The sequence below is a fragment of the Cervus canadensis genome, chromosome X, assembly GCF_019320065.1.
Source record: "Cervus canadensis isolate Bull #8, Minnesota chromosome X, ASM1932006v1, whole genome shotgun sequence".
In the NCBI taxonomy this organism is placed as follows: Eukaryota; Metazoa; Chordata; class Mammalia; order Artiodactyla; family Cervidae; genus Cervus; species Cervus canadensis.
In genome coordinates, this window is record NC_057419.1 from 66,849,280 (window position 1) to 66,862,476 (window position 13,197).

At 36.9% G+C, this 13,197-nt stretch overlaps 1 protein-coding gene across 7 annotated transcripts in view; it reads left to right on the forward strand.

Moving 5' to 3' along the window:
• The window catches only part of DMD (dystrophin), a 2,532,480-nt gene that overhangs the window by 290,104 nt on the left and 2,229,179 nt on the right, over nt 1–13,197 (forward strand). The window lies entirely within an intron of this gene.

The following is a 13,197-nucleotide window of genomic DNA, read 5'->3' on the forward strand; positions in this document are numbered from 1 at the left end:
GCATTTATACAACAAAAGCAAAGATAGCAACTATTTGTTTCTTTTAGGTAAAAAATTTTATTGGGCAACATTATTTTCTTAATCAAAATCGTTCCTTTGTTATCCTTTAATGATAATATTGTCTAGTGAAAATACCTACTTATGATGGAGTGGCCTGCCTTCAGATGTTCTGCTCCTCATCTAGAAAGATGAGCAGGGGGAGACACTGTCAGTTAAGAGATGTGCTTTGAAGTGGTTTTCCTGAGAAGCTTGCCCCTTTCTTTTATTCTCCAATTCTCATGTCTTCTATATTTTAAGAACAATAGCAACAAAAGACACAAATAAGCCATGTAAATGAGTGTGTACTCACAGACACACACATACTTCTGAAAAAATCAGACTGTTTAAAAAGAGAGCCATGGCAGCATTTTAACTTTGTCCTGGAATTAACAAACTAAAACGGGAAAGGAGAAAAGTTGGGGGATTAAATAACTGTCCCTATTGGAATTTTTTTGTTTTATTTTTAGAAAAAATAAGCAATATTTTTCCCTCACTGGGAAAAGCTGAGAATTCTTGAGGAAGATGGTTTAGAATTGAAGGGTAAGGTAATGCAGGCTGTAATTCTCCAAGGTTCTAAGAAACAGTATGGCGTATGGCTAGTTATTTTGATTATACCATAGAGTTTTTTGAAGATTTTTATGATATAGTCAAGATGGAGATATAGTTGCCATTTGACATGTCTGGTAGATTAATTACCTTGATAAACTCTTCTGTCTTGTTCTATCAATTAATGAATCATTGTAAACCAAGGAGGGAGGCTCTCACAGGGCTGTTCTATAGTTCTATCTAACTGGATCTATCGGACTTGGAACTAATCTCTCATAGTGTGACCTGTAATTCTGACTTTGATCTTTTGCCCTGTGAAATGTTAATCTCAAAAACAAGAAGGAAGATCAAAATAGTTTGCCCGACTAAGAAAAGAAATGAATTCTTAGGTACCAAAGGATTAGGATCACCTAGAAAATTTGATGACACAAAAAAGATAATATTTTAGGAGAAATGACATCTTGCACTAAAGTTCAAAAATCGTTCCAACAAGAACAATATGTTAAAGAGTTATAGCTTAGCAGTTATTCATTGAAAAAGACAATGATTTTGTTGGCCATCTTTCAGTTTCAGTCACAGTCTCATATGACAGCAAAACAAAATAAAACAAAGTAATGTTGTTAGAAATGTACCCTTCCTGGAAGGAATGAAAAAGAGAATGAAGCTTAGAAGGGACACTTTTAGAGGCATACCATGGTCTAAAAGAAAGTTTAACAACTGAGAAAGTGTTCAGTGGGAAAAAAAATATGTCTGGATGATTGGTGAAGGGTGTTAGAATCTACAACAGTTGAGGGGTCTTAAAGGTCCTAGAAAAAGGAAAAAAGAAAATGAATGCTGGAAGGAAAAAACAATTTTAAAAAGTTAGACCAATTTCAAATATCAGATGAGCTACAGAGTGGAAGAGGGATTAGACTCATTTCTACCTCTCTTATACTGAGGAAAGAAAATTCTTTAAATAGTTATTTAAGCAGAGAATTGACTACTTTGTGAGATACTGTGTTCCTTGTTTCTGAAGTGTTCATTGCTGGGAGTGGAGTTCCTGCATTAAAGAGAATGTGAAGAAGACGTCTGAGATCATTTCTAATTTTAAGAATCTCTGAGTCTAGTCACTACATAAATAAAATTCTTCTTTTCAGATATTTCTTGGAGTGTCTCCCTGCCAGAGTCAGCTAATTATGATCCACATGCCATTGTTCTTTCTGTTTAGCCAACTAACAGTGGTTTCTATATTTCTTATTTTTTTAAAAGATGAATAGTATTTTGTAACATAAAAATTATAAAATTTTGATATAAGTGTCTATTAATAAAGTTTAATTGGCAGGCGGCACCTCTATTTACAGATTGTTTCGTCTGTCTTCACACTAACCCAGCAGTTAAGTAATGATGGAGAGACCATTTGGGCCACAAAGCCAAAAAGATTAATTATCAGGCCCTTCCTAGGGGTAAAATGTTTGCTGAATTCATCTCTAGTCTGTAAGGGGACTTTGCTTTTTTTGCTCATTGAGTCACATGTCTAGAACAAGCTCACCAACCATTAAATATCAGCCAAAGATCATAAACAGAAGTTGTGATCACCCATTATGTGTAAGCATTGCACACTTTGCAAAGTGGTTCAGATATACAGCTTAGGAGTTTATGAGGGGGCCATTTTGGCAGTTAATCTGTTAAGAGATGTTACTTGCTGAGGAATGTTTGTTTATGATGTCTGTAAGAAAATTTGAGGTCTCTCAAATCAGTGACTTATCTATAATGTCTGCTTAGCCTAAGCCTATTGATCTGGCTGATTTTACCTAATTGCTTAGATTAAGTTACTTTTAGTGTTACTGTTCAAATATCGTGTGATTTCAGTAGACTTACAGAAAGCAAACAAGTCAGTGGGAAACCAGTAAAGTCACCTCCTGGCTGCCACCTTGTTTCTCTTCATGGGTCTATAGACTTTCTAAGGGGCTTTTGCATTTACAGCGATCCAGAGAGGTGCATACCTTTTTAAATAGGTGAGTGTATTCTTGATCAAAATATGGTTTAGAGAATGAAAGAATATAAAAGTCAAAATATATCCTCTACATTCTGAAACAGCAGTTGAGACTGTTAGTAAATGGTTGATATGACATGCTGGAGTTAAAAGTTAGCAATGAATTATTTGTGAGCTAGTCCCCTGAACATACTGATACAAGGCAATTTTTTTATCCAGATCATGTGAGAAACTGTAATTAGATCCTAAGCTTGACTTTTAAGAGATTCTGGGTTTACCATCATAAGTGACAATCTCTATAATTCCATGCTTGTAAAACTAAAATCCCTGCCTTTTTTCTAGGGAAGGATGCCATGGCTGCTCACTGGTAGCACTGGCAATTCCTATAAAACCCATAGGATTCTTATTTTATTTCCATGAGGATGTTACTGAGCAGCTATCTTATGATGCCTGTCTCTATGGTAACAGATACAAGGCTTAAGGGTTTGAAGGAAATTCTTCCTATTGGTTTAGGAATAGGGAGCGATGAGGGAGACTCACTGAGGAAGAGGATAAAGCTGAGGGAAGGTCAAGAGGCAATTCTGATAAATCATCATGAGGGAACTGTTTTGTGTGTGAAAACAATTTCATGTCCTCTTAATGTGTCTCAGAATAAAATAAGAACCAACATGTAAGTTTTTTTTTTAATCTTAAAAAGTATTTTTTTCAAGCTTCCAGTCAATTTTATGCTATTGCAGTCACACAGATCTTTCCTAGATGGCTTACTTTTCACTATGCAGAAAAAGATTGCTTCTTGCCTGAAGTTGATAAGAGGAGGGCTCTACCTTTGGCAAATTTAGTTTTTGTTATTGCTATCAAAGATCTTGATCTTTTAAAGGACTTTTTTCCCCCACAATTCCAAGTGTAAGAGTATTGAGCTCTACTTGGCATTCCTCATAATCACTGAGCTTCTCAGGGAATAATGAAAGTACACTTTCTTTCCAAGACATTCCCTTTAAATCTATTTCTATTAAAGATCAGTAATAAGTATAACAAGCATACTGCTTTTCTGAAAATTGAGCATTATTTAAAATGTGATGGGTAGGATTTTGTGTTTTTATGTGTTTTACTTTGTCTCTTATTAAAATAATAAGATCAAACAGAAAACCTCAAATGTCTAAAAATACTTGATTTTTCTATTTGGTTCACTTATCATTTACTTTAAGCTTAGAAAATAACCCACCACATTTAAATTATTTTAAAAAGAAGATAAATGTTATTCTCTTTTCTCTTTGATTTAAAGTATATATTCAAGATATTATCACATAGCAAAAAGTATTTAAAGTATTTGTGTAATTGGTGTGTCCTTTAGGAAAATATAAGTCCCAAAGGGGAGAGATGGCTATTCTATTATGAAGCACTTATTTGTAGTTTCAGCATTAACACAGGTGTTGATCTTTCATTTATCCTGATGTCTTCATATATTATTATATTGGGGTCAAATTAAAAAAAAGCAGTAAAATATTGGCAAGTGAGCAAAAATTTATAACTTGATGAAGGGAAATTAAGATTTTGGGGGGTTGAAGATATATTGTAAATGATATAAGATCCAATTAAATATTTGTTTATTATTCACTGGTCTCAATGCTTAAAGCTTTAAATGATTTAAGTCTTTTTATGCTTTGTTTTCTGACCTCAAAAAATTTATGGATTCTCTGTGCAGATTTAACTTTCCAGAAATTTAATCCACTCTGTGTAGATATTAATAAAAGATAAGACAGTGTCTTCAGATCCTGTTCACACCATCTTTAAATTAAATGAAAAAAAAATAGAGTTAGCTATAATGTTGCAGTACCTTCTTTGATAATTTTGGAAAATAATTTTTTGGAAGAAAACTGTAATCCATTTTGAACTAGAAACAGCAGTTGCAATATAAAGTAAGGTTTCTGACTACAGCAAAGGTACTTTAAATATTAAACATATACACTGCTTTTGAAAACCTGACTTCAATTTCAAAGTATGACATTCCCTGTATACGTCTAACATGACTGGCCTTCATAAGATTTATTTTGTTTGGCTTTGGGCTTACACAGTCCAAAGCGTGTTGCAGGGCATAAGCAAATGGGTGAGGAGATGGTGTAGACAAAAGTACTAGGGGAAGTAAAATATAGGAGATAAGCTTCTGGACAAAGATTTACACAGGAAGTGGGGGGATAGCTGAACTGGAAGATTAGGTGGGGCACAGAAATTAATTGCTCTTTACATATACTTGAGGATAAATGGTGCTAATCATGATTTCCAAAGAAATATTGTCATTACGTGGCAATCCAAAGATAGATAAAAAGGATGTAGAAGAACAAGTAGGGAAAATCCATTTATCAGCATCAATCTCGTCTGCTATACCATTATTAGAACTCATTGCAGTGCTCTTAGGATAAAGTATGACAAGGACCATCATATTCTTATTTTGCTAGCACAGATCTCCGTTTTACATACTATCAGTGGAATTATGCATTACAGGAACATTAAACTGGATTAAGGATACTGACGCTAATGTTAACCTAAAATTTTATGGGTTTTAGAGAAGTTGTGGGACTTCTCTGTCTTCTATGACAAGTGTGAAAAGGAGGACATTGAGTAAAAGCCTGCCCATTATGGAAATGTTAATAATGCTACTATAGTGAGTAGGAATCATAGGTTCATCTCTCTTTGGCTGTTGACCTCTTCACAGGTGGGCTCTGGTAGCCTTGGTGGTTCTGGATGACCATTAGGTCATCCAGATGAGGATTGAAGCCCACCAACTGAAGTGACAGGTTGTTTCTGCTCTTTTTCACTCATCCAGCAAATATTTGTTGATAAATTCCAACTGTCAGGCTCTGTGCTAGATGACTAATATATGATCCCTGAGGAATTGAGAGCTGAATTTCCTTTGGGCGAATGAGGACAGGAAGATACCTACAGTGACAGCTTAGCAAAGGACAGCAGCAGCTGTGACTCCAGATAGAAAAACCAACTAGGGAATGGGCTAAAAGCTTCCGGGGTTCCTAGTTTGAGTGATCTGGAAGAACTGGCAAGTCTATTAAAGAGCAAAATGATAGCTGAGGGGGAAGAGTACAAATGCACTGCAAAAATGGTTAGTAATTCAAAGTAAAAGGGAAAATAACTGACTTGAAGTTTACCTTGAAATAAGGAGGAGTCTGCCTGCAAGGCATTGCTCATTTTCATTGAAATCAAACCTAAAAAAAAAAAAAGAAGAAGAAGAAATCAAACCTAGAAGGAAGACGTTTAGACTGTAGTCAGTTGCAGACAATGAGATTAAACATTTTAATCCTACATGAGTGTGACCATGAAAACTATGTTTCAGGAGGTTTTAGGGGGACAACAGTTCTCTCTCTTGGTAGTCTAAGAGCACTTATCTCTGAAAACTCTTTCCTATGCTATCTTTAGAGAAATTGTGATAATGTTTTATCTCAGTGTGTGTCTTTAATTAGAAGCTATCTGAAAATGTTTCACCTATATTTAAATTAATCACAGAATTAGACCTTAGATTACACAAGAGGGCTAAAAGGATGACATTTTATGTACGATAGGCCTATCGTCACATAGACCCATAATACGTGCAAATCGTGTTAGATCAGTATGAAGGTTTCATCCAACTTCAAAAGCATCCAGCGTTAATTGGTCTTCAGCTTCACTCCTGACTCCTAGGAATGTAAAATACATAGGTTTACTTTTAATATGAAAGAAAAGATGAGTAGGATATTTTCTGAAAACTTGAAGTTGTCTAGAAAGTCTCTCTTTCTCTCTCGCCCTCCCCCTCCTCCCACCCCCTCCTCCCCTTTTTGCCCGCCTCCTTCTCCCCCTCCCACCACTCCCTTTTCTCACCTTCAGCTCTCACCTCTCCCTTTTATTGTTTCCCTTCCTCCCCTTCATACATATATTGAGGTGTATGTTTGCATATAGGCATGTCTGAATATCTCTATTTCTGTCTCTACCTCTGATCCTCTGAAAATTTATGTATATAGACTAAAGGCATATTCACTATTGGGGTAATTTTCCTTTCTAGATAAAAGCAGTTCTGTCTGGCTTGGTTTTCAAAAGTTCTTTATTGAAATGTAACAAACATAGTTTAAAGTGCACAAATCTTTCAGATCTGGTTTCCTCAGTGTGTATGCCCAGGTGCACCCCAATGTTCATCGCAGCACTGTTTATAATAGCCAGGACATGGAAGCAACCTAGATGCCCATCAGCAGATGAATGGATAAGGAAGCTGTGGTACATATACACCATGGAATATTACTCAGCCGTTAAAAAGAATTCATTTGAACCAGTCCTAATGAGATGGATGAAGCTGGAGCCCATTATACAGAGTGAAGTAAGCCAGAAAGATAAAGAACATTACAGCATACTAACACATATATATGGAATTTAGAAAGGTGATAACGATAACCCTATATGCAAAACAGAAAAAGAGACACAGAAATACAGAACAGACTTTTGAACTCTGTGGGAGAAGGTGAGGGTGGGATATTTCAAAAGAACAGCATGTATACTATCTATGGTGAAACAGATCACCAGCCCAGGTGGGATGCATGAGACAAGTGCTCCGGCCTGGTGCACTGGGAAGACCCAGAGGAATCGGGTGGAGAGGGAGGTGGGAGTGGGGATCGGGATTGGGAATACATGTAAATCCATGGCTGATTCAAAGAATAAAAAAAAAATAAAAATAAAAAATAAAAATAAAATAAAAAAAAAATAAAAAAATAACGTTTCTATGGAAAATAAAATAAAATAAAATAAAATTGTTTTATTATAACAAAAAAAAATAAATAAATAAAGTGCACAAATCTGTAAGTGTACAACTTAATGAATTTTCAGAGTTAATACCTCCCAGTGATTATTGAAAAGAAGAAAAGAGTAATACACTATCCTGGAGCCCCAATTTTACCGCTTCTGAATCAGGACTCCCTCAAAGATATGTACCATACTGACCTCTAATGCACCATAGATTGGGAGAGGCCATTTCTGAAATGTATTTAGTTGTGATTTTATACTAGGTATTTCTTTGTGTCTGACTTCTTTTTCTCAACATTATTTTTCTGTGTCTGTACCCCACTGTGCGTGCATGCAAGATCGCTTCAGTTGTGTTCGACTCTGTGTGACCCCATGGACTGCAGCCCACCAGGCTCCTCTGTCCATGGGATTTCCCAGGCAAGAATACTGGAGTGGGTTGCTATTGCCTTCTCCAGGGGGTCTTCCCGACCCAGGGGTAGAACCCATGGCGTCTCCTGCATTTTCTGCATCGCAGGTGGATTCTTGACTGCTGAGCCACCTGGGAAGCCCAATCACATATTTTAATGTGATCCATCAATTGTATTGCTTTCAGTTGGAGCTTAATCATTTTCAGTGTTGTATAGTATGCCATTGTATGAATATCTCACAGTTAACTTACCTCATCTGCTTTAAATGTGTATGTGGATTGATTTTGTTTGGTGGCTCTAAAAACAATGTTACTCTGAATATTCTTGTATATTTTATACATGTATATGCATCTCTGTTAAGTGAATACCAAAAAGTGGGATTTCTGGGTCACAAAATAACCAAGTGCTACCTTTAGCTAAAAAAATCAAGTTTTTTTTTTTTTTAAGGTAGGTAAACAACCTTCAGTTCAGTTCAGTCGCTCAGCCATGTCCGACTCTTTGTGATCCCATGGACTGCAGCACGCAGGGCCTCCCTGTCCATCACCAACTCCTGGAGTTTACTCAAACTCATGTCCATTGCATCAGTGATGCCATCCAACCGTCTTATCCTCTGTCATCCCCTTCTCCTTCTGCCTTCAATCTTTCCCAGCATCACGGTCTTTTCAGTGAGTCAGTTCTTTGCATCAGGTGACCAAAGTATTGGAGTTTCAGCTTCAGCATCAGTCCTTCCACTGAATATTCAGGACTGTAAAGAACAACCTTACTTAATCATTATCAGTATATGAAAGTTCTGGATATTGTTGTCAGTGCTTAATATTATCAGTGTTTAATTTTTGCCATCTGGCTGTTGTTCTGTAGTACCTTATTGTGGTTTTTATTTACAGTTTTTCTAATGAGTTGGAATACCTTTTTATATGTTTGTTGGTCATGTGGATGTTAGCTTTTTTAAGGAGACTGTTCTAATCTCATACTTATTTTACCATTGAAAGATCATCTTTTTTTTTTTTATTGATTTGTAGTTCTTTATTTTGTTTCTGGAAATGACCATTTTTACTTGTTCATTATATGTATTAACATTTCAGGATATATATCTTATACAAGCCTAGAATTTGAAGGCCAGAGACCCTTAAAGAATATATAATCCAGTCTCTTATTAATAGCTTAGTATGAAATTGATACCTATAGAGATAGTCATTTGCTCAAACCTTCTTCTAGTTAGTAGAAAGATCAGAAATAAAACCAGAAATAGTCTCTGAACCCTGACAGTAATGACCTTCCCTATTAAAACCTGGAGAGTCTTTAGTCCTTTCTAATATGGTAGCTGAAACTCTTTGTCTGTTTGGGAAAGCCAAGCAACAGAATGCATGACATAGTTACTGTTAACAGCAAATACAGCGTGATATATGATTAATCTCATTGATTCTCTGACCAAAAATACCCTCAACTAATCAACTGCTTTATAGCATAGTGGTACAAAGTTTCAATGTGTATTTTTCTTTTGGTCTTAGCTTTATTTTTTCTCTTCCATAGCTTTATTGTTGCATTCAACTTTTCATATTTATTCCATTACTCCTATCTTCTCATTCAACATTTGGTTCAAATTCAAGAAAACCCATTTTTTTCTATAGCAGATTAGTAAGAATGTTAACTTGCTACTATTGTCATGAAATAGGAGCAAATTTAGGTTACCAGACATCCTTGCTAATAGAATAGCAATGCCTACTATATATTGATTTTTTTTTACATCCTAGATGAAATATTAGGTAAGTTTCCTGGATTATTTTAGCTTATTATTTTGAATAACCTCCCAAATGTTTTATTATCTCTGTTTTACTGATCTAGAACCTGAGCCTCAGTGAATTTAAGCTACTTGTAAGACAGCTAGAAATTGAACCAGTTTTATCAGATTTCATGCATCACACTTTTTCATGATCCCACACTACCCGCTGGGAAGAAACCAGATTTAACAATAGATTGAGGTCACTACCCAATTTTAATGCTTCTGCCATAGGTCTTAGGGATGTTTCTCTGTCCTAATCTCATTAAATCATTTCGTTCCCATGTCCTTTTTCACAGTGGTAATCAGAGAAGTGCTTTTTTGGCATCGACTTTGTCACTTTATTTACTAAACTGAACTCTTGATGGTGAAGCTCTTACCTGCATACTGACAAGTGACTTTGTATCCAGGGGATAAGATTGTAGAAGAATGGTCTTTTAATAAGGGACCAGACGTATCATGAGTCTTTCATTTCATTTCTGTCCAGTGATTTAGTCTAGGATCTGATTGCTTCTCCCCTAGATTTTAGTTTCAAATATTTCTCCTTCATGTTCATGAAAGAACTTTTGCACAGATGCCTGAAAATCAGTGTGTTTCCAGCCTTGCTTCTTGTCCTTGGCCAGAAGGAGTACCCCTATCGAACCTCCCTAGCTTCATGTACAACAGGTACACACTAGTTCCTCCATTTAGAAATTTAAAACTATGTCTATTATCTACTGTTATTTTTTTCTTAAGGAGTTAGAGAAGCACATTCAATTTTCTTTTAAATTTATAGTCATTTCAGTCTGTCTGAACATACGAGAGTGGCTTTACACCAAAGATCTCTAAATCATAGGCATTTGATAAAAAGTGATTCCTTGAAGGTAGAGAATCCCCATGGACAGAGGAGCCTGGCAGTCTACAGTCCATGGGGTTGCAAAGAGGTGGACACAATTGAGTAAGCACAGCCCAGAAAATATTAGGTTAACAGAACACTTTCATGCTTATTTTATTCACATAACAACCATGTGAGGTATCCTAGGTTAGAAGTATTATTTCTCCTTTATTCAGAGTCATGTCTATTTGTACCTTACATTTCTTTTAGCTCTGCTGCCTGCTTTCCATACCATCTGCCTCAGTTCAGATCCCTGTTGCTCACCTTGAATACCACAAGAGCTTCCCCGCTTACTTGCGGGCTTGTTTTTGTCCACTTCACCCCTCGCATAGCTGCTAGACCCATCTCTCTCAAGAGCCAAATTTAATGTCACTCCCCTGTTTAATTCCGCAGGTGGCTAGCTATTGTTTTAGGATATCATTCAAACAAGTTTTATGGAGGAAAAGACCCTGTGCACCATTTTCCATGCTTTGTTCTCAGCTCTCATCTTCTACCCACTGCAGGAATGATTACCCCAGCCATGAAAACAGTTCTCTTAGTATAACACCCTTCCCTGCCATGAGCCCATGTCGTGTTAATCTCACTCCACACTCGGAAACAATTCTTACTCCCACATGCTTACTTGTTGCCTGTCTTATAACCCTCCAAGATGGTGTAGAATGTGCCTCATCCTCATCTTTGAATAAATCATGTACCCCTGCTTAGATTCCTGTGCTATCTTTGGGGCTATCTGTTTACTTACAGATGCTTGGTACCTGAAGACTATGACCTCTCCTTTTGTACTATAACCCTTGCATGGCACCTGGGGAAAGAATGACTCAAATTTTCTGTTAGATTGCAATGAGTTACACAGCTGGAGGTAGAAAGGTGGCCCTTGCATCCTCTGGTAGCATAATTCGCATTACATCCTTCTTTCTGCCCAGGACCATTTTAGTATCCTTAGTCTCTCAGTCATGTCTCACTCCTCTATGGGATTCTTCAGGCAAGAATACTGGAATGGGTAGCCATTCTCTTCTCCAGGTGATCTTCCCTACCAAAGGATCGAACCTCAGGTCTCCTGCATTACAGGCAGATTCTTTACCATCTGAGCCACCAGATAAGTCTGTAACTAACCATAGTATATGAACAATAGGTTTTCAGGGTTCCTGTGTATTTAGTTTATGGAAATAACTTCAGCCAAGTTAAAGAGTGTGGGGGTATTTTGTGCTGGTAGAAGTTGGGCTATTTATTAATAGTTCATGTGTCATGTGTGCGTGCTCAGTCATGTCCAACTCTTTGCACCCCTTGGACTGTAGCTGGCCAGGCTCCTCTGTCCATGGAATTTTCCAGGCACAAATGCTGGAATGGTTTGGCATTTCCTTCTCCAGGGGATATTCCAGACTCAGGGATCAAACTCACACCTCCTGCATTGGCAGGCAGATTGTTTATCACTCAGCCACCAAATTATGGGCTTCCCAGATGGTGCTAGTGGTAAAGAACCCAAGAACCCGCCTGCCTATGCAGGAGATGTGAGTTTGATCCCTGGGTCAGGAAGATCCCCTGGAGGAGGGCATGGCAACCCACTCCAGTATTCTTGCCTGGAGAATCCCATGGGGAGAGGAGCCTGGAGGGCTATGGTCCATGGGTCACAAAAAGTCAGACAGGACTGAAGCAACTTAGCACGCACACATCTAATACACTATGTATGGGAAATATATAGAACACAGTATTTAAAGGATTATTTCCTTTGTGATTTACATTGCCTCCCCCTGAGGTCTTAATTCATTCAAATTATCCACTGAGATACTAATTAAAATAATTTAATGGATGATCAAGTAAAATCATAGAAGAGTAAAATGGCAGTTAAGTTTATGAGGTAAACAAATTCAGGCACATTGGTGTAAGGTAAAGAACAGTGAACATGTGCTCATCTTTCTCTCCTTGCATCACTAATAGAAAGTGGTGAACACACCATTCAGCCATTGTGCTGTGCATCATGGTTGCTGTCTAGCATTTGTTGTTGTTCAGTTGCTAAGTCATGTCCGGCTCTTTGCGACCCCATGGATTGCAGCATGCCAGGTTCCTCTGTCCTTCACTGTCTCCTGGAGTTTGGTCAAATTCATGTCCATTGAATCAATCCATCTCATCTTCTTCTGCCTTCTTCTCCTTTTGCCTTCAGTCTTCCCCAGCATTAGGGTCTTACTTATTTTATATTCTTAAATCACCGTAGTGGAGAGAAAATTTCAAAGATGCATCAAATGTATAGCAAATTGTTTTCAAATGTTATCCTTTGCTTAAAATCACAGTTCTCTATGACAGGAAGCCACATGCCAGGAGGTGTGCCTATTTACTTATTTATTTTGATATTCATCTTAGCATTTCTACTCATTCTTTATTGATATTATATACAGTGCTTTTCTTCCATAGTGGAATTGAGCACACTATGTTTACGAAACACGTGGAGGCTGACCGAATTCACTTGTGCACATTGTGGTATTAATTTATTAGGGAATGAAACAGTCATTTGTAGCATTATAGTAGCCAAAGCAGATACCTTTTATCACATGATTTATTTAAGAAAACCAAATATTGTGACTACATTTACAAAATACTGTAGACATGGCAATACCTGTTACATCGTTTATAAATAAGTATATTGAGGGTACTACAATGAATTGGGTCCAAGTTCAAGGACAGTATAACCATAATTTTTAGTGGGAATGCATTCAAAACCCATGTTTGCATATTAAAGGAACATATTATAGGTGATTGGGTGTTTTCCTTTTAGAGATAATAATGCCTTCTTTATATTCATCTATGCCCAGATGAA